The sequence below is a fragment of the Nerophis lumbriciformis genome, linkage group LG17 (assembly GCF_033978685.3).
Source record: "Nerophis lumbriciformis linkage group LG17, RoL_Nlum_v2.1, whole genome shotgun sequence".
Lineage (NCBI taxonomy): Eukaryota > Metazoa > Chordata > Actinopteri > Syngnathiformes > Syngnathidae > Nerophis > Nerophis lumbriciformis.
Genome location: NC_084564.2, coordinates 36,901,558 through 36,928,275, shown reverse-complemented (window position 1 = coordinate 36,928,275; position 26,718 = coordinate 36,901,558). Strand labels below are relative to the sequence as shown.

At 42.3% G+C, this 26,718-nt stretch overlaps 1 protein-coding gene across 5 annotated transcripts in view; it reads right to left on the bottom strand.

Moving 5' to 3' along the window:
• Positions 1-26,718, bottom strand: part of lrfn1 (leucine rich repeat and fibronectin type III domain containing 1) — a 706,779-nt gene that overhangs the window by 350,337 nt on the left and 329,724 nt on the right. The window contains exon 1 of one of the 5 annotated variants that reach the window (XM_061973173.1): positions 23,145-23,234. The exons of the other annotated variants lie outside the window; for them this stretch is intronic. The gene's annotated coding sequence lies outside the window, so the exon portion shown is untranslated. Of the gene's footprint in view, positions 1-23,144; positions 23,235-26,718 lie in introns of those variants that run through there. 5 annotated transcript variants of the gene reach the window in all.

Below are 26,718 nucleotides of genomic sequence, written 5' to 3'. Positions count from 1 at the left end.
CATATGCGGTCCTCTCCAAGGTTTCTCATAGTCATTCACATCGACGTCCCACTGGGGTGAGTTTTTCCTTGCCCTTATGTGGGCTATACCGAGGATGTCGTTGTGGCTTGTGCAGCCCTTTGAGACACTTGTGATTTAGGGCTATATAAATAAACATTGATTGATTGATTGATTGATTTGTATATATATACATATATATACAGTATATATATGAAATACTTGACTTGATGAATTCTAGCTGGAAATATACTCCTCCCCTCTTAACCACGCCCCCCCCACCACCACCACCCGAAATCGAAGGTCTCAAGGTTGGCAAGTATGCTTATCTATTCCAAGGCTTGTAAGAGCTAACACAACTTGTCTACTTCTCAATTGTCTCAACCCGGAAGTGCCCAAACTAATGACGCGTAAGTATTTTCATATCGCCACAAGGTGTCAGTAAGAGTCTACAATCAAATGGGCATAACATTGCAGGTCCCACAGGGCATTTTCTGTACGTGGGAAGGGATTCGAATAAAGAACCAACTCTTTTCTTTACTATAGTGGCTTCGATAACGGGAACCAGCTCTCAAAAAGGGATTCGAGTCCATGGAATCGGTTATTTTCTTATCGAACAACCGGGAGAACCGATTTCGAACATCATCCCTACTACTAACCCATCATTGCCTCCATGGAAATGCCCCCCTCTACCTCAAAGAACTACTCACCCCCAAAACTTCCACACGACACCTCCGCTCCGGACAGGCTAACCTCCTCCAACCTCCGAGGACAAAGCTACGAAACAATGGGAGACCGTCTGTGGAACTCTCTCCCTGACCACCTGAGGGCACCACAGACTGTGGTTACTTTTAAAAAACCTTTCTTTTTAAAAACATGCATACTAATTCTAGCTATTTGGCTGTTCTAGTTTTTATTTATTTTTATTATCTTTTTATTTTTTTATTTTTCTAATACACTGTAGCACTTTGAGGTTGTTTACTCAATGTAAAGTGTTTTTTACAAATAAAATCTATTATTATTATTATTATTATTATAAGCACAGAATAAAGCGCAGCCTCCCAAGGTGATGCAGGTGGTAGACAGGCGAGGCTCCCTGATCACAAAACGGCGAAAAACCCTCCCGGTCTGCAGCATTTTGCCAAGTTTCTGATGCAGTTTGACACCTTTATTCTCCAAATGTCATCACGCGAGCAACCAATCGTCGCCTTCTTCCCCGGACCTAAGGTGTGATTTTAAGAATTACAATTTCACGCATGGCTCTTCCCCGCTGTCGTGTCCGTCCCATGTCCCGTGAAGCGTGTTGTATGCTAAAGGGATTGATTAAGACACAACACGCACACACACAGAGAGGAGGCTGCAAATATCGCCAGAGCGACTCAGGCCGTAATCTTACAGGAGTGCGACTGCATGCTAACTGCACAGTCGTCCGCTCATCAAACGCCCACGCACACACATCAAAACAAGGGTCGCGAACACGCAAACACGTGACTTGACACATGAGCAGCATCCCTCAAAGGGACGTGTTCTCTACAATTTTATGATTGCCGTTTTCACAGCTGAAAAGGTAGTGTTTTTCACACGTTTCGAGTCATTGCCAGCAACACATTCAACCGCCTTACCTAATTGAATCTTCCTGGACAACATAAATGTATCAGGAATGATGCCTGGCTTTCATTTATACTGTCCTTTGTGTTAGATAATGTTGTTGTAATAACAACTGGTGTATACCTGCACTGAATCATAATCAGATGTACTTTATTAATCCCCAAGGGGAGCCGGGGAGAGTAAAACATATATTCAGTCAAAGGCTGGACTCCAGGGAGGTGTGGTCCAGATGAAGCCAAGAGAAAAAAAACCTCATAGCCATAGCACACATAAACATGTTACATAGAATCAACAAAACTTGCAACATAGTTGGATCGATACAAATATTGACGGTGGTGATACCAAATATAATATAATTATATGGTTGTTCCTACGGATCAATATGTATTTATTAACTAATATTTTGTCCTTTTTGTTATTGTTTACAAACAAATAAATTGCTGGACAAAAGAGGACTTTAAGGGTCAAAACCAAAGGATATAAACCAGAGCAAGTATTAATCAGAGTACTTTATTAATCCCCGTGGGGAAATTGAGATTTTCAGCACAGTCCCATTCAAGATCAGACAAACATTACAGGGAGACAAAAAAAAGTATCGCTGACGGGTCTGCCAACTTCCGTCAACATTCAGTCAAAGGCTGGACTCCAGTAAAGGGGTCCAGACTCAGGCCAAGGGGAAAAAAAACTCATAGCCATAGCACACATTAATATGTTACATAGAACCAACAAAACTTGCAACAGAGGGGAGGGAGTGGGAGATACGGAGGCCGGCTGCTGCTGTATAAGCTGTCCATCGCCCCTAAGGGGAATCAAACTGAGAAGAAGGAGTGGAGGTGGTGCTAGCGAGCTGGTGGCTAAAGTCCCTCAACAGCTGCTTCTACTGTAAGTCAGCAAGTCTCGCTTCCATAAACTACGTTTCTTACAAGACAAAATAAATAAATCATAGCCATAGCACACATAAACATGTTACATAGAATCAACAAAACTTGCAACAGAGGGGAGGGACTGGGAGCTACGGAGGCTGGCTGCTGCCGCAAAGAAATGCATTGGTACGTACAATATGGGAACCAAAATATAAGCCAGTCCTAAATAAAATGCTCAGTAGACCTTTTGGTTAGAGTGTCCGCCCTGAGATCGGTAGGTTGTGAGTTCAAACCCCAGCCGAGTCATACCAAAGCCTATAAAAATGGGACCCATTACCGAAAATCCTCAGCCCGTAGGTTGGGTCTTGGGCACAGTTGGGTGTTCCAACAGGATAATGACCCCAAACACACGTCAAAAGTGGTAAAGGAATGGTTAAATCAGAATGTTTTAGAATGGCCTTCCAAAAGTCCTGACTTGAAAAGGTGTGGACAATGCTGAAGAAACAAGTCCATGTCAGAAAACCAACACATTTAGCTGAACTGAACCAATTTGTCAAGAGGAGTGGTCAAAAATTCAACCAGAAGCTTGTGGATGGCTACCAAAAATGCCTTATTGCAGTGAAACTTGACAAGGGACATGTAACTCGGGTTGCAAAGGGGTGGAAAGTTTCTGGTAAATTACCAAGGGAAATTAAGCTTAGGAAGTTTGGAAATATTGACCATTTTTGGATTATTCAAAGTTGGACACCGTCCATGGGAATGAATGGGAATATATGGGAATTAATGGGTAATTACAATAATGATATATTATTGGGCACTTGTCTATAAGATGCTGCATCTTTGTGGCATTTTTTGACGTAGCTCTTTGCACAGTATTTGCAAATGTACACAGCCTTTCCGCCTACATTGGTTGCGGTGAAATGTCTCCACACATCACATGGTGTATTGTTTGTATATATGTATTCTAGTAAAACACTAATGCAATGCCACACACAGATATAAATAGTCAGCTAAACAATTGGAATAGTCTTTAAAAATATTTTACTGAAAAATATTTTACTGATGGACAAATGAATAGAAACAGGCTAGATGAATAAATGAACACTCAATCAGCATGCTAAATCAAACTATAAGCTACATTCTTGTATGACAACAGAATGGCTAGCAGAACAGAAGGCAGAGGAAACTACACATTTTGATTTAGTATTTTTACAGATCACAAAAAGGTCAATTCGGATCGCCAACGTTGTTAGCTTACATGAAAGGGATTTAATATAGAGAAAATTAGCATCGCGGCTAACGGAGAAATATTTTCAATTCATTATGAGACTGTGGTGGTACATAAACCTAGCTAACTAGAGATATTGGCCCCAAAATCATTTAACAAGTACAGGAACATCTAGCTAGCTTGAGTGGAAGTCTGCTGGAGTAGTCTACAGTCATACAGTAACAAGCAATTACACCTCTATTACACTTGACATGCATTTGCATCACTGAACTCTGCTAAGCAATGTGGTCTACATACAACACACAAAGACAAAGATATGTTTCAAAGGGCCAATTTGTTTCAGGCCAGAACAAATTGAGAAAACTATTTTAAATAGCTGCAACATAACATACATACAGGTAAAAGCCAGTAAATTAGAATATTTTGAAAAACTTGATTTATTTCAGTAATTGCATTCAAAAGGTGTAACTTGTACATTATATTTATTCATTGCACACAGACTGATGCATTCAAATGTTTATTTCATTTAATTTTGATGATTTGAAGTGGCAACAAATGAAAATCCAAAATTCCGTGTGTCACAAAATTAGAATATTACTTAAGGCTAATACAAAAAAGGGATTTTTAGAAATGTTGGCCAACTGAAAAGTATGAAAATGAATACCAATACTTGGTTGGAGCTCCTTTTGCCTCAATTACTGCGTTAATGCGGCGTGGCATGGAGTCGAAGAGTTTCTGGCACTGCTCAGGTGTTATGAGAGCCCAGGTTGCTCTGATAGTGGCCTTCAACTCTTCTGCGTTTTTGGGTCTGGCATTCTGCATCTTCCTTTTCACAATACCCCACAGATTTTCTATGGGGCTAAGGTCAGGGGAGTTGGCGGGCCAATTTAGAACAGAAATACCATGGTCCGTAAACCAGGCACGGGTAGATTTTGCGCTGTGTGCAGGCGCCAAGTCCTGTTGGAACTTGAAATCTCCATCTCCATAGAGCAGGTCAGCAGCAGGAAGCATGAAGTGCTCTAAAACTTGCTGGTAGATGGCTGCGTTGACCCTGGATCTCAGGAAACAGAGTGGACCGACACCAGCAGATGACATGGCACCCCAAACCATCACTGATGGTGGAAACTTTACACTAGACTTCAGGCAACGTGGATCCTGTGCCTCTCCTGTCTTCCTCCAGACTCTGGGACCTCGATTTCCAAAGGAAATGCAAAATTTGCTTTCGTCAGAAAACATGACTTTGGACCACTCAGCAGCAGTCCAGCTCTTTTTTTCCTTAGCCCAGGTGAGACGCTTTGCGCGCTGTTTCTTGGTCAACAGTGGCTTGACACGAGGTATGCGGCAGTTGAAACCCATGTCTTTCAAGCGTCTCTTGGTGGTGGATCTTGAAGCACTGACTACAGCAGCTGTCCACTCCTTCTGAATCTCCCCCACATTTTTGAATGGGTTTTTTTTCACAATCTTGACCAGGGCGCGGTGATCCCTATCGCTTGTACACTTTTTCTGACCACAGTTTTTCCTTCCCTTTGCCTCTCCATTAATGTGTTTGGACACAGAGCTCTGAGAACAGCCAGCCTCTTCAGCAATAACCTTTTGTGTCCTTCCCTCCTTGTGCAATGTGTCGATGGTTGCCTTTTGGACAGCTGTCAAATCTGAAGTCTTCCCCATGTTTGTGTAGGCTTCAGAACTGGACTGAGAGACCATTTAAAGCCCTTTGCAGGTGTTTTGAGTTAATCAGCTGATTAGTTTGTGGCACCAGGTGTCTTCAAAATTTAACCCTTACACAATATTCTAATTTTGTGACACACGGAATTTTGGATTTTCATTTGTTGCCACTTCAAATCATCAAATTTAAATGAAATAAACATTTGAATGCATCAGTCTGTGTGCAATGAATAAATATAATGTACAAGTTACACCTTTTGAATGCAATTACTGAAATAAATCAAGTTTTTCAAAATATTCTAATTTACTGGCTTTTACCTGTAAGTAACAAACAGCATAATACCAACATAGCTGTACACCAAGGAAGGCACACACTACATACACAAAGCCTAACCAGGCATTTTTTTCTCTCAAGGAACTGTGAAATAAAATTCTCTACACTCTACACATTTCCCCAGTTTTAGTTTAGAGATAAGGAAAGATTGGCCTGGCCAACTAGCATCCCTCTTTATGTTTGTGAACTTTATAGTCTATACATTTAGAGTGATGTGATAATCAAACACTCTAGAAGTCTAGAATGAAAGAGTATATAAGAGAATTGACAGAGTGTGTGTACCTTCAGTGATGAATGATGAGCAGAGGCAGAGTTTGGAGTGTTTTCTTTAGTTTGCTTTCCATTTTTATGTACTCACTGTCCAGGTGCCATTTGACGCCCGGTATCATGCTAATTAGCGGCCTGAAAGCGGGTGACTCCACTGTAGAAATAGCCTGCATGTCTTCTAGCACACACGCTGCAATGGCTCTATCAATGTTGTCCTGGCTAGCAGTGCCTAGTTAAAATCCAGCCGCTGTTGCTTCGGAGGTGAAGTGTGTCTCTCTTTACTAGCTTCGTCAAAGCATGTTGCTTTTGTAGCTGTTTCAGTAGATTTGGATTGCTGGGATAAGATCTTTGATCCAAGACACAACTTACATTTAACTAAAATGTTCTTTTCTTTGTGGTCGACAAAAGAAAAGTAGTGAGAATATCTCCATGTTAAAGGCCTACTGAAACCCACTACTACCGACCATGCAGTCTGATAGTTGATATATCAATGATGAAATCTTAACGTTTACTAAGGTGCAATTTTAAATTTTGCGTGACATAACCTGCTGAAAACGTCTCGGTATGATGACTTCAGCGCGTGACGTCGCAGATTGTGGAGGACATTTTGAGACAGCATCTGGGCCAGCTATTAAGTCGTCTGTTTCATCGCAAAATTCCACAGTATTCTGGACATCTGTGTTGGTGAATCTTTTGCAATTTGTTCAATGGACAATGGAGACAGCAAAGAAGAAAGCTGTAGGTGGGAAGCGGTGTATTGCGGCCGACTTCAGCAACACAAACACGGCCGGTGTTTCATTGTTTACATTCCCGAAAGATGACAGTCAAGCTTTACCATTGGCCTGTGGAGAACTGGGACAACAGAGACTCTTACCAGGAGGACTTTGAGTTGGATACGCAGACACGGTACCGTGAGTACGCTTCCAAACATTTGATCGCTTGTAAATAATGTAAATAATTCAATGTATACGCCCTGATGATTATCTTGTGTGATGACTGTATTATGATGATAGTATATATGATAGTATATATCTGTATCATGAATCAATTTAAGTGGACCCCGACTTAAACAAGTTGAAAAACTTATTCGGGTGTTACCATTTAGTGGTCAATTGTACGGAATATGTACTTCACTGTGCAACCTACTAATAAAAGTCTCAATCAATCAAAAAAGCCCGTATGTGGGTGCTGCTATGTGCACATCACGTACTTAACTTTGGGGACTTTGGGGAAATATATGTGCTGTATGAACTTTGGGGAGGTGAACAGTACTTTGGGCTGTGGGATTGAGTGTGTTGTGCAGGTGTTTGAGTTGTATTGGCGGGTTATATGGATGGGAGGGGGGAGGTGTTTGTTATGCGGGATTAATTTGTGGCATATTAAATATAAGCCATGTTGTGTTGTGGCTAATAGAGTATATATATGTCTTGTGTTTATTTACTGTTTTAGTCATTCCCAGTTGAATATCAGGTCCCACCCGCCTCTCACAGCATCTTCCCTACCCGAATCGCTCCCATTGCCCTCATCCACAAATCTTTCATCCTCGCTCAAATTAATGGGGAAATCGTCGCTTTCTCGGTCCGAATCGCTCTCGCTGCTGGTGGCCATGATTGTAAACAAAGTGCGGATGTGAGGAGATCCACAACCTGTGACGTCACGCGCTACTCGTCTGCTACTTCCGGTACAGGCAAGGCTTTTTTATCAGCGACCAAAAGATGCAAACTTTTTTCGTCGATGTTCTCTACTAAATCCTTTCAGCAAAAATATGGCAATATCGCGAAATGATCAAGTATGACACATAGAATGGACCTGCTATCCCCGTTTAAATAAGAAAATCGCATTTCGGTAGGCCTTTAAGAAACTCGGCCTCGGCTTCGCCATGATGTCTTGTTAGTAAACACAGACACGCCCCCTCCCACACACACAGCGCTCCAATAAAACACACTCAGATCTTCTCAGTTTCTCACCGATACTACATAAAAAATTACGTAAAATAACGCAGTAACGCATCATGTAGTAACGGTAACTGAGTTACTGAATATAAAAAATAAAGCGTACGATTACTATTTACCGCCGAAAGTAACGGCGTTACAGTAAGGCGCTACTTTGTAATGTTAGTAACATTACAAGTGCTATTGTCAACAACCTTATTATTGCTAAAACTAAGTTAAACAACAACGAATGTCAAGTTACACAACATTAAAATTGAGCAAGCTGACAGTACAAAGAAGGGAGCTTCACAATGACCCCTTTTTGAGCGTACTCTTTATGTCTTTGGCCAAATTCACCAGTAAATGTGCAAGCGATGACTAGTTTCCATTTTTCTTAGGTCGTCAACCGCTTATGTCAGCCAGTCCCAGGTGCGTGGTCATAAACAGGTTCCACTGTCACCGACGAGCTGCTCAAGCTGAAAACGCTGCAGTAGTTCACTGCTTATATTTCGGAGTTTTAGGGTCAGCAGTAAACACGATATTGTCCTCATACACAAACAAAAAGAGCGCCGCCATGATTGATGACTCATTAGACTCCCGAACCGCAGCTGTCAGGGTGGGCTGTTTGCATTCTGGAGAGCCACACTTCTCATCCGCAGCCGTCGTCAAGGACAAACAGCACATTTGTTCGCCGCCTCGCAGCGAGCAGGCCGACGCTCGGAGGGCGCTGAGCCTTTTCCGATGATGTCTCTCCACACGACGACTAAACGCAGCGTTCTGCATGTGAGCACTAAACGAGAGAGCAAGCCTCCTGTTGTCTGTGCTTCGCTTGAAACTTGAGTCCTGGGATGCACGGAAACATTATCACCTCTGCGTGAAAAGCACCCTCTAGAATTGCAGATGAAGCGTAAAAAAACCCCACATCTTAAAACCGTAGCCTTGGGTAGTGGGGTTGAAGGAAATCTAACGGTCACTATTAAATAGAAATTGGTACACAGTCCATGTATGTCCTTCCAGGTACAATCGACTAAAAAGTACACAATATTCAATTAAAAAACAATAAACATCCAACGGTTCCAAAAATGAAACTAAAACTGAACTGGCTACAAAGTAAACAAAAACAGAATGCTGGACGACAGCAAAGACTTACTGGGGAGCAAAGACGGCGTCCACAATGTACATCCGAACATGACATGGCAATCATCAATGTCCACACTATTCGGTTAAAAACCAATAAACACCCGACGGTTCCAAAAATGAAATTGGATAGATCTATCCGACCACCGTTCATTATCGGACGATTTCCATGGAAACGTAAGTTATTGATATATGTCCATCAATGCCTGCCAATGCCGGACAACAGAATGACGTGGCTGAAGCTTGAAGTAAAACTGAACTGGCTACAAAGTAAACAAAAACAGAATGCTGGACGATAGCAAAGACTTACTGGGGAGCAAAGACGGCGTCCACAATTTACATCCAAACATGACATGACAATCAACACTGTCTACACTATTCGGTTAAAAACCAATAAACACCCGACGGTTCCAAAAATGAAATTGGATAGATCTATCCGACCACCGTTCATTATCGGACGATTTCCATGGAAACGTATGTTATTGATGTATGTCCATCAATGCCTGCCAATGCCGGACAACAGAATGACATGGCTGCAGCTTGAAGTAAAACTGAACTGGCTACAAAGTAAACAAAAACAGAATGCTGGACGATAGCAAAGACTTACTGGGGAGCAAAGACAGCGTCCACAATGTGCATCCAAACATGACATGACAATCAACACTGTCTACACTATTCGGTTAAAAACCAATAAACAACGGACGGTTCCAAAAATGAAATTGGATAGATCTATCCGACCACCGTTCATTATCGGACGATTTCCATGGAAACGTATGTTATTGATATATGTCGATAAATGCCTGCCAATGCCGAAAAACAGAATGACGTGGTTGCAGCTTGAAGTAAAACTGAACTGGCTACAAAGTAAACAAAAACAGAATGCTGGACGACAGCAAAGACTTACTGGGGAGCAAAGACGGCGTCCACAATGCACATCCGAACATGACATGACAATCAACACTGTCCCCACTATTCGGTTAAAAACCAATAAACACCCGACGGTTCCAAAAATGAAATGGGATAGATCTATCCGACCACCGTTCATTATCGGACGATTTCCATGGAAACGTATGTTATTGATATATGTCCATCAATGCCTGCCAATGCCGAACAACAGAATGACGTGGCTGCAGCTTGAAGTAAAACTGAACTGGCTACAAAGTAAACAAAAACAGAATGCTGGAGGACAGCAAAGACTTACTGGGGAGCAAAGACGGCGTCCACAATGTACATCCGAACATGACATGACAATCAACACTGTCTACACTATTCGGTTAAAAACCAATAAACACCGGATGGTTCCAAAATCCGACCACCGTTCATTATCGGACGATTTCCATGGAAACGTATGTTATTGATATATGTCCATCAATGCCTGCCAATGCCGGACAACAAAATGACGTGGCTGCAGCTTGAAGTAAAACTGAACTGGCTACAGAGTAAACAAAAACAGAATGCTGGACGACAGCAAAGACTTACTGGGGAGCAAAGACGGCATCCACAATGTACATCCAAACATGACATGACAATCAACAATGTCTACACTATTCGGTTAAAAACCAATAAACACCCGACGGTTCCAAAAATGAAATTGGATAGATCCATCCGACCACCGTTCTTTATCGGACGATTTCCATGGAAACGTATGTTATTGATATATGTCCATCAATGCCTGCCAATGCCGAACAACAGAATGACATGGCTGCAGCTTGAAGTAAAACTGAACTGGCTACAAAGTAAACAAAAACAGAATGCTGGACGATAGCAAAGACTTACTGGGGAGCAAAGACGGCGTCCACAATGTACATCCAAACATGACATGACAATCAACACTGTCCACACTATTCGGTTAAAAACCAATAAACACCCGACGGTTCCAAAAATGAAATTGGATAGATCTATCCGACCACCGTTCATTATCGGACGATTTCCATGGAAACGTATGTTATTGATATATGTCCATCAATGCCTGCCAATGCCGAACAACAGAATGACGTGGCTGCAGCTTGAAGTAAAACTGAACTGGCTACAGAGTAAACAAAAACAGAATGCTGGACGACAGCAAAGACTTACTGGGGAGCAAAGACGGCATCCACAATGTACATCCAAACATGACATGACAATCAACACTGTCTACACTATTCGGTTAAAAACCAATAAACACCCGACGGTTCCAAAAATGAAATTGGATAGATCTATCCGACCACCGTTCATTATCGGACGATTTCCATGGAAACGTATGTTATTGATATATGTCCATAAATGCCTGCCAATGCCGGACAACAGAATGACGTGGCTGTAGCTTGAAGTAAAACTGAACTGGCTACAAAGTAAACAAAAACAGAATGCTGGACAACAGCAAAGACTTACTGTGGAGCGAAGACGGCGTCCACAATGTACATCCGAACATGACATGACAATCAACAATGTCCACACTATTCGGTTAAAAACCAATAAACACCCGACGGTTCCAAAAATGAAATTGGATAGATCTATCCGACCACCGTTCATTATCGGACGATTTCCATGGAAACGTATGTTATTGATGTATGTCCATCAATGCCTGCCAATGCCAGACAACAGAATGACATGGCTGCAGCTTGAAGTAAAACTGAACTGGCTACAAAGTAAACAAAAACAGAATGCTGGACGATAGCAAAGACTTACTGGGGAGCAAAGACGGCGTCCACAATTTACATCCAAACATGACATGACAATCAACACTGTCTACACTATTTGGTTAAAAACCAATAAACACCGGACGGTTCCAAAATCAGACCACCGTTCATTATCGGACGATTTCCATGGAAACGTATATTATTGATATATGTCCATCAATGCCTGCCAATGCCGAACAACAGAATGACGTGGCTGCAGCTTGAAGTAAAACTGAACTGGCTACAGAGTAAACAAAAACAGAATGCTGGACGACAGCAAAGACTTACTGGGGAGCAAAGACGGCGTCCACAATGTACATCCAAACATGACATGACAATCAACACTGTCTACACTATTCGGTTAAAAACCAATGAACACCCGACGGTTCCAAAAATGAAATTGGATAGATCTATCCGACCACCGTTCATTATCGGACGATTTCCATGGAAACGTATGTTATTTATATATGTCAATCAATGCCTGCCAATGCCAAACAACAGAATGACATGGCTGCAGCTTGAAGTAAAACTGAACTGGCTACAAAGTAAACAAAAACAGAATGCTGGACGATAGCAAAGACTTACTGGGGAGCAAAGACGGTGTCCACAATGTACATCCAAACATGACATGACAATCAACACTGTCTACACTATTCGGTTAAAAAACAATAAACACCGGACGGTTCCAAAATCCGACCACCGTTCATTATCGGACGATTTCCATGGAAACGTATGTTATTGATATATGTCCATCAATGCCTGCCAATTCCGAACAACAGAATGACGTGGCTGCAGCTTGAAGTGAAACTGAACTGGCTACAAAGTAAACAAAAACAGAATGCTGGACGACAGCAAAGACTTACTGGGGAGCGAAGACGGCGTCCACAATGTACATCCGAACATGACATGACGATCAACAATGTCCCCACAAAGAAGGATTAAAAACAACTGAAATATTCTTGATTGCTAAAACAAAGTAGATGCGGGGAATATCGCTCAAAGGAAGACATGAAACTGCTACAGGAAAATACCAAAAAAAGAGAAAAACCCATGAAAATAGGAGTGGTGCAGTGTTTTTCAACCACTGTACCGCGGCACACTAGTGTTGGTGTGCCGTGGGAGATTGTCTAATTTCACCTATTTGGGTTAAAAATATTTTTTACAAACCAGTAATTATAGTCTGCAAATGATGTGTTGTTGAGTGTCGGTGCTGCCTAGAGCTCGGCAGAGTAACCGTGTAATACTCTTCCATATCAGTAGGTGGCAGCCGGTAGCTAATTGCTTTGTAGATGTCGGAAACAGCGGGAGGCAGGGTGCAGGTAAAATTGTGTCTAATGCTTAAACCAAAAATAAACAAAAGGTGAGTGCTCCTAAGAAAAGGCATTGAAGCTTAGGGAAGGCTATGCATAACGAAACTAAAACTGAACTGGCTACAAAGTAAACAAAAACAGAATGCTGGACGACAGCAAAGACTTACTGTGGAGCAAAGACGGCGTCAACAATGTACATCCGAACATGACATGACAATCAACAATGTCCCCACAAAGAAGGATTAAAAACAACTAAAATATTGTTGCTTGCTAAAAACAAAGCAGGTGCGGGGAATATCGCTCAAAGGAAGACATGAAACTGCTACAGGAAAATACCAAAAAAAGAGAAAAACCCATGAAAATAGGAGCGGTACAGTGTTTTTCAACCACTGTACCGCGGCACACTAGTGTTGGTACGCCGTGGGGGATTGTCTAATTTCACCTATTTGGGTTAAAAATATTTTTTGCAAACCAGTAATTATAGTCTGGAAATGATGTGTTGTTGTTGAGTGTCGGTGCTGTCTAGAGCTCGGCAGAGTAACCGTGTAATACTCTTCCATATCAGTAGGTGGCAGCAGGTAGCTAATTGCTTTGTAGATGTCGGAAACAGCGGGAGGCAGTGTTTAGGTAAAATTGTGTCTAATGCTTAAACCAAACTCAAAAAAGGTTGAACGACACTGCATTAAAGGAGTTTAACGTGAGTACAATTCTTACACTAAATACCGCTATATTTTTGTATTTTGTCATTTAACTTACATGTTTCACACTACAAACGATCAAATGCATTATTAGGTCAGGTGGTGCAGTGGATGAAGCGCAGGCCGCAAAACATGGCTGTATTATAATGGCCCTGAAACTACATCAATCAATCAATCAATCTTTATTTATATAGCCCTAAATCACAAGTGTCTCAAAGGGCTGCACAAGCCACAACTACATCCTCGGTACAAAGCCCACATACGGGCAAGGAAAAACTCACCCCAGTGGGACGTCGATGTGAATGACTATGAGATGACATGAATTATATACATACATACATACATACATACATACATACATACATACATACATACATACATACATACATACATACATACATACATACATACATATATATATATATATATACAGTATGTATATATACAGTATGTATACATACATATATATATATATATATATATATATATATATATATATATATATATATATATATATATATATATATATATATATATATATATATATATATATATATATGTTACAAGTCACACAAGTACCAAAGCTGTGTGCCAGCCTTCTGTCGGAGCAATTCATTATTAGACAGTTTATTTTTAAAGTTAGTCGTTTAGACTAGTTGGCTATTTGAAAAATTAGTCTAAAAATTAATCAGCTATCATCTAAACCAACATGACCTTATAGTTCATTTTCAGATCATACGGTCAATAGCACTCTGCATAAATAAATTGAATAATTTACAGTTTGTGATCAGTATCGGGATATATCGATCCCACTCATGGATAATTGGTAACGAAATCAGAAGCATTAAGCCCTGATCGGAACACCCCTAATAACAACCAAGGGGAAAAAAACAGATTTTTGAGGGGTGTATACTCTATTATGTTAGATCCACTATGGACTAGACTCTCACATTATTATGTTAGATCCACTATGGACTAGACTCTCACACTATTATGTTAGATCCACTATGGACTGGACTCTCACTATTATGTTAGATCCACTATGGACTGGACTCTCACTATTATGTTAGATCCACTATGGACTGGACTCTCACTATTATGTTAGATCCACTATGGACTGGACTCTCACTATTATGTTAGATCCACTATGGACTGGACTCTCACTCTTATGTTGGATCCACTATGGACTAGACTCTCACACTATTATGTTAGATCCACTATGGACTGGACTCTCACACTATTATGTTAGATCCACAATGGACTAGACTCTGACACTATTATGTTAGATCCACTATGGACTGGACTCTCACTATTATGTTAGATCCACTATGGACTGGACTCTCACACTATTATGTTAGATCCACTATGGACTAGACTCTCACACTATTATGTTAGATCCACTATGGACTGGACTCTCACTATTATGTTAGATCCACTATGGACTGGACTCTCACAATATTATGTTAGATCCACTATGGACTGGACTCTCACAATATTATGCTAGATCCACTATGGACTGGACTCTCACAATATTATGTTAGATCCACTATGGACAGGACTCTCACAATATTATGTTAGATCCACTATGGACTGGAGTCTCACACTATTATGTTAGATCCACTATTGACTGGACTGTCATTATTATGTTAGATCCACTGTGGACTGGACTCTCAAACTATTATGATAGATCCACTATGGACTAGACTCTCACAATATTATGTTAGATCCACTATAGACTGGACTCTCACAATATTATGCTATATCCACTATGGACTGGACTCTCACTATTATGTTAGATCCACTATGGACTGGACTCTCACTATTATGTTAGATCCACTATGGACTGGACTCTCACACTATTATGTTAGATCCACTATGGACTGGACTCTCACAATATTATGTTAGATCCACTATGGACTAGACTCTCACAATATTATGCTATATCCACTATGGACTGGACTCTCACTATTATGTTAGATCCACTATGGACTGGACTCTCACTATTATGTTAGATCCACTATGGACTGGACTCTCACACTATTATGTTAGATCCACTATGGACTGGACTCTCACAATATTATGTTAGATCCACTATAGCCTGGACTTTCACAATATTATGCTAGACCCACTCGACGTCCATTGCATCCGGTCCTCTCCAAGGTTTCTCATAGTCATTCACATTGACATCCCACTGGGTTGTGAGTTTTTCCTTGCCCTTATGTGGGCTCTGAACCGAGGATGTCGTTGGGGCTTGTGCAGCCCTTTGAGACACTTGTGATTTAGGGCTATATAAATAAACATGGATTGATTGCACAATTAATCACATTTTAAATCACAACAACTTTGGATGTGATGATTAAATGAGGGCGATATTAACATTTAAAAAGCAGCTTCCACTGCATGAATTACACAGCGTGCCTAACTTCACTGGTTTTGGGTTTTGGACAACAAAAGAAGTCAAAAAGCCATTTCCCAATAAATCGTATCTAATCAATAAAAGTTTTAGCTTTTTTTTTTTTACTGTGACAGTTGTCGATCCAACTAAACTGTTACTCTGTGGGGGAAAAGGCCGCTCTAAAAAGGTATATATAAGAGTATATTAAAGCACTACAAGGCCACTACCCCCATTGCTATTATAAAGCCCTCAGTAAAAAACAAATAAAGCGGCACATATTTGATCATAGGCCAGTGGGATAAAAATTCGACTTGTGGCAAGAGACTACGAAGTCTAAGCGAGCCTTGTTTTTCTGCTCGTTTAATCATTCTCTTTGGAGGCAATAACTGTGGACGGAATACACAACGAGGCGCCGCCGTGGCGAGAATGTCTTTGAGAAATACCTGCTCTAGCGCGCACGCTTCCCAGCTGCCGGCCCCGGCAGTTTTCCCTTTGGTCAGCTACCGAAAAGACCAAAGTTTTTGCTGCCGCTGAGCGATTTCACAGACAACATATGGTTCCCTTAGCCTGCCCACGCACTTGGCATGCCGGCCAGCACCAGTACCTCCAGGGCGGCTGATGCGACCCCCACAGATGAGAGAGCTCCAGACAAAGACAGCCTCCCCCCCCCCCCGAGGTGAAGTAGATGCCTGCAACGTGGGCCGCACTGTGCAGAGATAATGGCCAGGGCGGAGGAGTAAAAAAGAACGAGGAATAAAATGTGCTTTTTTTTTTTTTACTACTTTGTAATGTGGTATTTACCACGACTAGGATGTCGGGACTCCTTCGTTTGAACAGGAAACACGAGGCGGCACGGAGAGTGACCGCGGTGAGCAATAACACAAGTTGCCTGAGAGAATCACGTCAAATAAACTACGCTCTAATAAATATTGTGGTTGTGCGGCCATTTTTTTTTTTTTTTTTTTTTTTTGGGTAGACGGTTTAATTTGCAAGTCGGGGTTTGCCGAAAACCTCTGCTCTTTAGTACTGCCCTAGTGGCTCCCTGGAGCATTTTTAAAGAAGGATAGAAAATGGAGAAAGATGGGGGGAAAAATGTGGGGAAAAATACAAATATTTCACTCCTTTGTCTCATTTTGTCCACCAAACATTTTATGCTGTGCTTGAATGCACAAAGGTGAGCTTTGTTGATGTTATTGACTCGTTTCTGCGTGGAGTTGGCACTAAATTGGCCCTGGTGTGTGAATGTCTGTTTATCCATGTTGGCCCTGCGATGAGGTGGCGACTTGTCCAGGGTGTACCCCGCCTACCGCCCGAATGCAGCTGAGATAGGCTCCAGAAACCCTTTCCAAAGACATGCACCTGGGGATAGGTTGATTGGCAACACTAAATTGGCCCTAGTGTGTGAATGTGAGTGTGAATGTTGTCTGTGTATCCGTGTTGGCCCTTTGTCTCATTTTGTCCACCAAACGTTTTATGCTGTGCGTGAATGCACAAAGGCGAGCTTTGTTGATGTTATTGACTCGATTCTGCGTGGAGTTGGCACTAAATTGGCCCTAGTGTGTGAATGTTGTCTGTTTATCCGTGTTGGCCCTGCGATGGGGTGGCGACTTGTCCAGGGTGTATCCTGTCTATCGCCCGAATGCAGTTGAGATAGGCTCCAGCCCCCCGCCCCCTGCCCCCCGCGACCCCGAAAGGGACAAACGCTAGAAAATGGATGGATGGTTTGCCGAAAATCTCCGTCTAACAAATGTAAGTCATTGAAGAGGAAAAAGAACATAAATAAGGTGCTTAGTCAGAAGCAGAGCAAATTTGGGTTCTGGGGGTCTAAAGCAGGGGTCAGCAATCCGCGGCTCTTTAGTACTGCCCTAGTGGCTCCCTGGAGCATTTTTAAAGAAGGCTTGAAATTGGAGAAAGATGGAGGGGCAAAAAATGGGTGGAAAAATACAAATATTTCACTCCTTTGTCTCATTTTGTCCACCAAACATTGTATGCAGTGCTTGAATGCACAAAGGTGAGCTTTGTTGATGTTATTGACTCGTTTCTGCGTGGAGTTGGCACTAAATTGGCCCTAGTGTGTGAATGTTGTCTGTTTATCCGTGTTGGCCCTGCGATGGGGTGGAGACTTGTTCAGGGTGTACCCCGCCTACCGCCCGAATGCAGTTGAGATAGGCTCTAGCCCCCAGCCCCCCGCGACACCGAAAGGGACAAACGGTAGAAAAATGGATGGATGGTTTGCCGTAAATCTCCGTCTAACAAATGTAAGTCATTGAAGAGGAATAAGAACATAAATAAGGTGCTTAGTCAGAAGCAGAGCAAATTCGGGTTCTGAGGGTCTAATGCGGGGGTCAGCAATCCGCGGCTCTTTAGTGCTGCCCGAGTGGCTCCCTGGACTATTTTTAAAGAAGGATGGAAAATGGAGAAAGATGGGGGGAAAAAATGGGGGGGGGAAATACAAATATTTCACTCCTTTGTCTCATTTTGTCCACCAATCGTTTTATGCTGTGCGTGAATGCACAAAGGTGAGCTTTGTTGATGTTATTGACTCGTTTCTTCGTGGAGTTGGCACTAAATTGGCCCTAGTGTGTGAATGTTGTCTGTTTATCCGTGTTGGCCCTGCGATGAGGTGGCGACTTGTCCAGGGTGTATACCGCCTTCCGCCCGAATGCAGCTGAGATAGGCTCCAGCAACCCTCTCCAAAGACATGCACCTGGGGGTAGGTTGATTGGCAACACTAAATTGGCCCTAGTGTGTGAATGTGAGTGTGAATGTTGTCTGTGTATCCGTGTTGGCCCTTTGTCTCATTTTGTCCACCAAACGTTTTATGCTGTGCGTGAATGCACAAAGGTGAGCTTTGTTGATGTTATTGACTCGTTTCTGCGTGGAGTTGGCACTAAATTGGCCCTAGTGTGTGAATGCGAGTGTGAATGTTGTCGGTCTATCCATGTTGGCCCTGCGATGAGATGGCAACTTGTCCAGGGTGTGCCCCGCCTTCCGCCCGGATGCAGCTGAGATAGGCTCCACAAGCGGTAGAAAATGGATGGATGGATGGATGGTTTGCCGGAAATCTCTGTCTAACAAATGTAAGTCATTGAAGAGGAAAAAGGAACATAAATAAGGTGCTTCGTCAGAAGCAGAGCAAATTTGGGCCCTGGGTGTCTAATGCGGGGGTCAGCAATCCACGGCTCTTTAGTGCTGCCCTAGTGGCTCCCTGGAGCATTTTTAAAGAAGGCTTGAAAATGGAGAAAGATGGGGGGAAAAATGGGGGGAAAAATACAAATATTTCACTCCTTTGTCTCATTTTGTCCACCAAACATTTTATGCTGTGCTTGAATGCACAAAGGTGAGCTTTGTTGATGTTATTGACTCGTTTCTGCGTGGAGTTGGCACTAAATTGGCCCTGGTGTGTGAATGTCTGTTTATCCATGTTGGCCCTGCGATGAGGTGGCGACTTGTCCAGGGTGTACCCTGCCTACCGCCCGAATGCAGCTGAGATAGGCTCCAGAAACCCTTTCCAAAGACATGCACCTGGGGATAGGTTGATTGGCAACACTAAATTGGCCCTAGTGTGTGAATGTGAGTGTGAATGTTGTCTGTGTATCCGTGTTGGCCCTTTGTCTCATTTTGTCCACCAAACGTTTTATGCTGTGCGTGAATGCACAAAGGTGAGCTTTGTTGATGTTATTGACTCGTTTCTGCGTGGAGTTGGCACTAAATTGGCCGTAGTGTGTGAATGCGAGTGTGAGTGTTGTCTGTCTATCTGTGTTGGCCCTGCGATGAGATGGCGACTTGTCCAGGGTGTACACCGCCTTCCACCCGGATGCAGCTGAGATAGGCTCCACAAGCGGTAGGAAATGGATGGATGGATGGATGGTTTGCCGGAAATCTCTGTCTAACAAATGTAAGTCATTGAAGAGGAATAGGAACATAAATAAGGTGCTTAGTCAGAAGCAGAGCAAATTTGGGTTCTGAGGGTCTAAAGCAGGGGTCAGCAATCCGCGGCTCTTTAGTGCTGCTCGAGTGGATCCCTGGAGCATTTTTAAAGAAGGATCGAAAATGGAGAAAGATGGGGGGAAAAAATGGGGGGAAAAATACAAATATTTCACTCCTTTGTCTCATTTTGTCCACCAAACGTTTTATGCTGTGCGTGAATGCACAAAGGTGAGCTTTGTTGATGTTATTGACTCGTTTCTAAGTGGAGTTGGCACTAAATTGGCCCTAGTGTGTGAATGCGAGTGTGAATGTTGTCGGTCTATCTGTGTTGGTCCTGCGATGAGGCAGCGACTTGTCCAGGGTGTAACCCGCCTTCCGCCCGAATGCAGCTGAGATAGGCTCCAGCAACCCTCTCCAAAGACATGCACCTGGGGATAGGTTGATTGGCAACACTAAATTGGCCCTAGTGTGTGAATGTGAGCGTGAATGTTGTCTGTTTATCCGTGTTGGCCCTTTGTCTCATTTTGTCCACCAAACGTTTTATGCTGTGCGTGAATGCACAACGGTGAGCTTTGTTAATGTTATTGACTCGTTTCTGCGTGGAGTTGGCACTAAATTGGCCCTAGTGTGTGAATGTTGTCTGTTTATCCGTGTTGGCCCTGCGATGGGGTGGCATCTTGTCCAGGGTGTATCCCGTCTACCGCCCGAATGCAGTTGAGATAAGCTCCAGCCCCCCGCCCCCCGCGACCCCGAAAGGGACAAACGCTAGAAAATGGATGGATGGTTTGCCGAAAATCTCCGTCTAACAAATGTAAGTCATTGAAGAGGAATAGGAACATAAATAAGGTGCTTAGTCAGAAGCAGAGCAAATTTGGGTTCTGGGGGTCTAAAGCAGGGGTCAGCAATCCGCGGCTCTTTAGTACTGCCCTAGTGGCTCCCTGGAGCATTTTTAAAGAAGGCTTGAAATTGGAGAAAGATGGAGGGGAAAAAATGGGTGGAAAAATACAAACATTTCACTCCTTTGTCTCATTTTGTCCACCAAACATTTTATGCTGTGCTTGAATGCACAAAGGTGAGCTTTGTTGATGTTATTGACTCGTTTCTGCGTGGAGTTGGCACTAAATTGGCCCTAGTGTGTGAATGCGAGTGTGAATGTTGTCTGTCTCTCTGTGTTGGCCCTGCGATGAGGCGGAGACTTGTCCAAGGTATACGTTGCCTTCCGCCCTAATGCAGCTGAGATAGGCTTTGTACATATTGCATCATTATGCCTCATTTGTACGTATATTTGAGCTCATTTAATGATAAATGATAAATGGGTTATACTTGTATAGCGCTTTTCTACCTTCAAGGTACTCAAAGTGTCCTTTACTTGTATCCTCTTTATATATAATTCAGTTTTGCATGTCTGACACATTTCGGATAGTTGTTTGTGTGCCATGTTGTTCCAGACCACAGCAAACATTACCTGCCTTGCCAAAGATTGTAATAAATCTATTAAAAGAAGACAGCCTGCCGTTTCCTTTAACTTGGACACACACATCTATACCTTTGGCCAGTAATTTCCAGGAGTTATCTCACCTTCTGAGTAGCCTCTGATTTACTAACGGTTTCTAATGTTGTAAAAATGTGGAGAATAAATATTCAATTTCAACATTTATGTCAACGAAGATTTGCTTCAGCCTGCGACACATAGTCCTTTTGATAGTAAGCTATTATAGCTAATCATGTCTTGCCTTCATTATAACTTACATTCGGCTTTTCATCTTTTGCGGCTCCAGTGTTAGAATAATCATGCATATATATTATCACACAACTTTAGTATGCTTAAAGTCCGTTGCTATAGTTATTAGCTATTGTGCTCAAGCTGTAATTTTTCAATCTAACTTCTTGTCCGAGGGGTGGCCTCAGCCGCAGATGTTATCTTTGTTTTCGCCCGCTAACAGCCAAGGACTTCAAGGACCTCAACGCAGATAAGACGACAGCACGCAGACGAAGCAGAGACAAGGCGAAATCACAAGGCCCCCCAGCACATTCCGTCACGTATTGTGCGTACTGGAGTTGCTTTGCATGATATATGTGACCACTCCTTTTAGAGGCGGCCTCAGTGATGTTGACTGGGTAACTCCTGAATAAATAGAGGAACGCGGGAGCTGTACCTTAGAGCGTAGGGCGAGACTGGGACGAAGTGTGCAGCTCCATGCGTTCTCCCCATGAGCTAAATTGAACTATGTCTCTGCATGATTCCTTGCTTCTTGTCTGATTAATAGATGTCATCAGTGTTTGAACCTGACATCCAGATTGATTTGTTTTTTGTATTTTTGGTCCAATGTGGCTCTTTCAAAGTTTGGGATTGCCGACCCCTGGTCTAATGGGTGAGCAAGGTTACGGCTGACAGGTCACTGACATAAGTACATTTGGGAGGGATATATGACTTCCTCCATTGCATGTTTAAAGCTCACATACATTGCGTGGAAAATACTGTCCGCAACTTTTCCAGTTGATTTTGTGCGTAGGCAAGCTTTTCCATTCGATACACCTTGTGGGTCAGTCGGTATTGTCGGGTTCCTGCTCATAATCATGCACACATTACGGCAATAAATGTAATATCCGAGGTCCCAGATATAGCCCAATGAGTAACCCAAGAACAATAGTATTTCAATGATAAATACAACAGGACAAATAGAATATGATGTGATTGCCAACAGTTTGCACTGAGACATTTTCAGGCACCACAATAATGAACTGTCATGGCACGCAATAGAGAAGCGACCTCTTCCAAGGCCAAATGAACAATGCTAAGAGTTACGCAAGGAATATAACCGCTTGTCAAATTGATAGAATGCTTGCAAATCCTAACAGCCATAAATTGTGACCAATACTGTATGTATACAGTATAAATGATACATATGACACAAATATCAGATGGCGGTATGTTCCTCACCCTTTAATCCTGTGAATTATTCGTTATTGATAGGCAGGGGTTGGCAACCCGAAATGTTGAAAGAGCCTGTGGGGGGTGGGGGGGAGTGGCCTGCGGGCCTGCAGCGAAGCGAGGTGTGTGGACCGGCTTCGAGACCAGCGACAGGTGCGTAAATGACACAGCTGTGAGTGTTTGTGTGATCACCTGTCGCTCTGTTAAAGGCAGCAGTCGGGAAGGAGAGGGTTGGTTGTTGTTGGTGATGGCGGTTGGTGACACACGGCCACTAATAACAACAGAACAAGACAGACGACACGCTGGGAGAAACCATTCATGTGCTCGAGCGAGAAGGAGAAGACTGACACAACCCGATGGCTGAAAAGCAAGACGAAAGACATTTATTGAAAAATAAATCTTTGTATCAAATCATGCTGTCATGTCGGTAACTGGTGGTCCGATGAACCCGGAAGCAAGAGGCTTCTACAGAGCCATATTGGACCAAAAATACAAACAATTATCTGTCTGGAGCCTCCAACAAATACAAGCCTTGTTTAAGTATTATAATGAAGGAAACACGTGAAGTAAGTGTCTATATCAGCCTACTATCAAAATGAGTATGTGCCAGTTGACAGTAATCTACACATTTTTACAACATTAGTAAAACCGAGGCTTCTCAGAAGGTGAGATAACTCCTGGCATAGAATGGCCAAATGTATAGATGTGCGTGTCCAAGATAAAGGAAACGGCAGGCTGTTTTCTTCTAATGGATTTATTACAATCTTTGCAAGTTGGGTAACGTTTGCTGTGGTCTGGAACAACATTGATTGATTGATTGATTGAAACTTTTATTAGTAGATTGCACAGTACAGTACATATTCCGTACAATTGACCATTAAATGGTAACACCCAAATAAGTTTTTCAACTTGTTTAAGTCGGGGTCCACGTTAATCAATTCATGGTACACAAACAACTATGAGAAATGCAGCCAATATTACACACAGATAATGTGTCATGAGACATGCAAATATAAAGTAAATACACAGAGGACATAAGTAAAGGAAATTAAAGGGGAACATTATCACAATTTCAGAATGGTTAAAACCATTAAAAATCAGTTCCCAGTGGCTTATTATATTTTTCGAAGTTTTTTTCAACATTTTACCCATCACGCAATATCCCTAAAAAAAAGCTTCAAAGTGCCTGATTTTAACCATCGTTATAAACACCCGTCCATTTTCCTGTGACGTCACATAGTGAATACAAACAAACATGGCGGAAAGAACAGCAAGCTATAGCGACATTAGCTCGGATTCGGACTCGGATTTCAGGGGCTTAAGCGATTCAACAGATTACGCATGTATTGAAACGGATGGTTGTAGTGTGGAGGCAGGTAGCGAAAACGAAATTGAAGAAGAAACTGAAGCTATTGAGCCATATCGGTTTGAACCGTATGCAAGCGAAACCGACGAAAACGACACGACAGCCAGTGACAAGGGAGAAAGCGAGGACAAATTCGGCGATCGCCTTCTAACCAACGATTGGTATGTGTTTGTTTGGCATTAAAGGAAACTAACAACTATGAACTAGGTTTACAGCATATGAAATACATTTGGCAACAACATGCACTTTGAGAGTGCAGACAGCCCAATTTTCATCAATTAATATATTCTGTAGACATACCCTCATCCGCGCTCTTTTCCTGAAAGCTGATCTGTCTAGTTTTGGAGTTGATGTCAGCAGGCCAGGGAAGCTAGGGTCGATATTCTTCTCTTGATCATCTTCAGTGGCATAAGGAACGGTGCGAGCCAAGACATCCAGGGGGTTTAGCTCGCTCGTCTGCGGGAACAAACTGCCGCCATTGCTTGCCGTGCTACCGAGGTCCTTTGTCCCTGAATTGCTCACACACTCCGGCAGATTCAATGGGGGTCTGGCGGCAGATTTCTTTGACTTAATCGTTGGAAATGCATCTGCTTTGAGTGTCGCAGGATATCCACACATTCTTGCCATCTCTGTCGTAGCATAGCTTTCGTCGGTAAAGTGTGCGGAACAAACGTCCAATTTCTTGCCACTTTCGCATCTTTGGGCCACTGGTGCAACTTGAATCCGTCCCTGTTCGTGTTGTTACACCCTCCGACAACACACCGACGAGGCATGATGTCTCCAAGGTACGGAAAACAGTCGAAAAAAACGGAAAATAACAGAGCTGATTTGACTCGGTGTTTGAGAAAATGGCGGATTGCTCCGAGAGCGAATATTAGAAAGGCGTTTAATTCGCCAAAATTCACCCATTTAGAGTTCGGAAATAGGTTAAAAAAATAAATGGTCTTTTTTCTGCAACATCAAGGTATATATTGACGCTTACATAGGTCTGGTGATAATGTTCCCCTTTAAATGAGCTCAAATATAGCTACAAATGAGGCATAATGATGCATTATATACATACAGCTAGTCGAGATAGCATGTTAGCATCGATTAGCTTGCAATCATGCAGTGACCAAATATGCCTGATTAGCACTCCACACACGTCAATAACTTCAACAAAGCCCACCTTTGTGCATTCATGCACAGCACAAAAAGTTTGGTGGACAAAATGAGACAAAGAAGGAGGGCCATAAAAGACGTATTTCTGTGGCAGTGTCATAGAAAGTTGTACATGTAATCAAACTACGGCGAGTTCAAAGACCGCTGAAATTAGGACAAAACGGCGCTCGCCAAATACTCTCATCAGTAAAAAATGTTTAATATTAACAGTGGGATTTCTAACAGTTAGGAATGTTTGTCCTAAAGAAACCATATTAAAACAAACATGTGTATGCATTTTTTGAAAAAACTCCAGGGAGCCACTAAGTCGGAGCTCTTGAGCCGCTGGTTGCCTATCGTAAAACAAACATAGCTATAACTACATAATCCGCTTATTTCTCAATTGATTTTCATGCGGTCTGCTTCATTGTCAATGTGAAAATGTGCAATTAAATTACAAATACAAATTTTAAATATGAAAAGAGATTCCCAGTCACCTTGTTTCAATAGTACTTAGTAACCGTACAGTTTGTAGCACGTTCCGTGCCATCTACAGCAATGGAATACTCTGGCATTGTCCCTACTACAGTCGTGGTCAAAAGTTTACATACACTCTTTTATGAATTTATCATGAGTCTACTGAAAATGTGAGCAAATGTGCTGGGTCAAAAGTATACATACAGCAATGTTAAAATTTGCTTACATGTCCCTTGGCAAGTTTCACTGCAATAAGGCACTTTTGGTAGGCTTCTGGTTAAATTTTCTTGACAAAATGTTACATTTTTGTTTCATCTTACAACACATGGACAAAGATAAGACCTTCTTGAGGAAAGTTCTGTGGTCAGATGAAACAAACCATGAGCTGTTTGGCCACAATACCCAGCAATAGGTTTGGAGGAGAATAGGTGAGGCTTTTAAACCCAGGAGCACTATACCTACCGTCAAGCATGGTGGTGATAGTATTATGCTCCGGGCCTGTTTTGCTGCCAATGGAACTGGTGCTTTAAATGAGACAATGAAAAAGAAGGTTTACCTCCAAATTCTTCAGGACAACCTAAAATTATCAGCCCTGAGGTTGGGTCTTGGGCGCAGTTGGGTGTTCCAACTATGTGCTTACATGTCCCTTGGCAAGTTTCACTGCAATAAGGCACTTTTGGTAGCCATCCACAAGCTTCTGCTTGAATTTTTGACCACTCCTCTTGACAAAATTGGTGCAGTTCAGCTAAATGTGTTGGTTTTCTGACCTGGACTTGTTTCTTC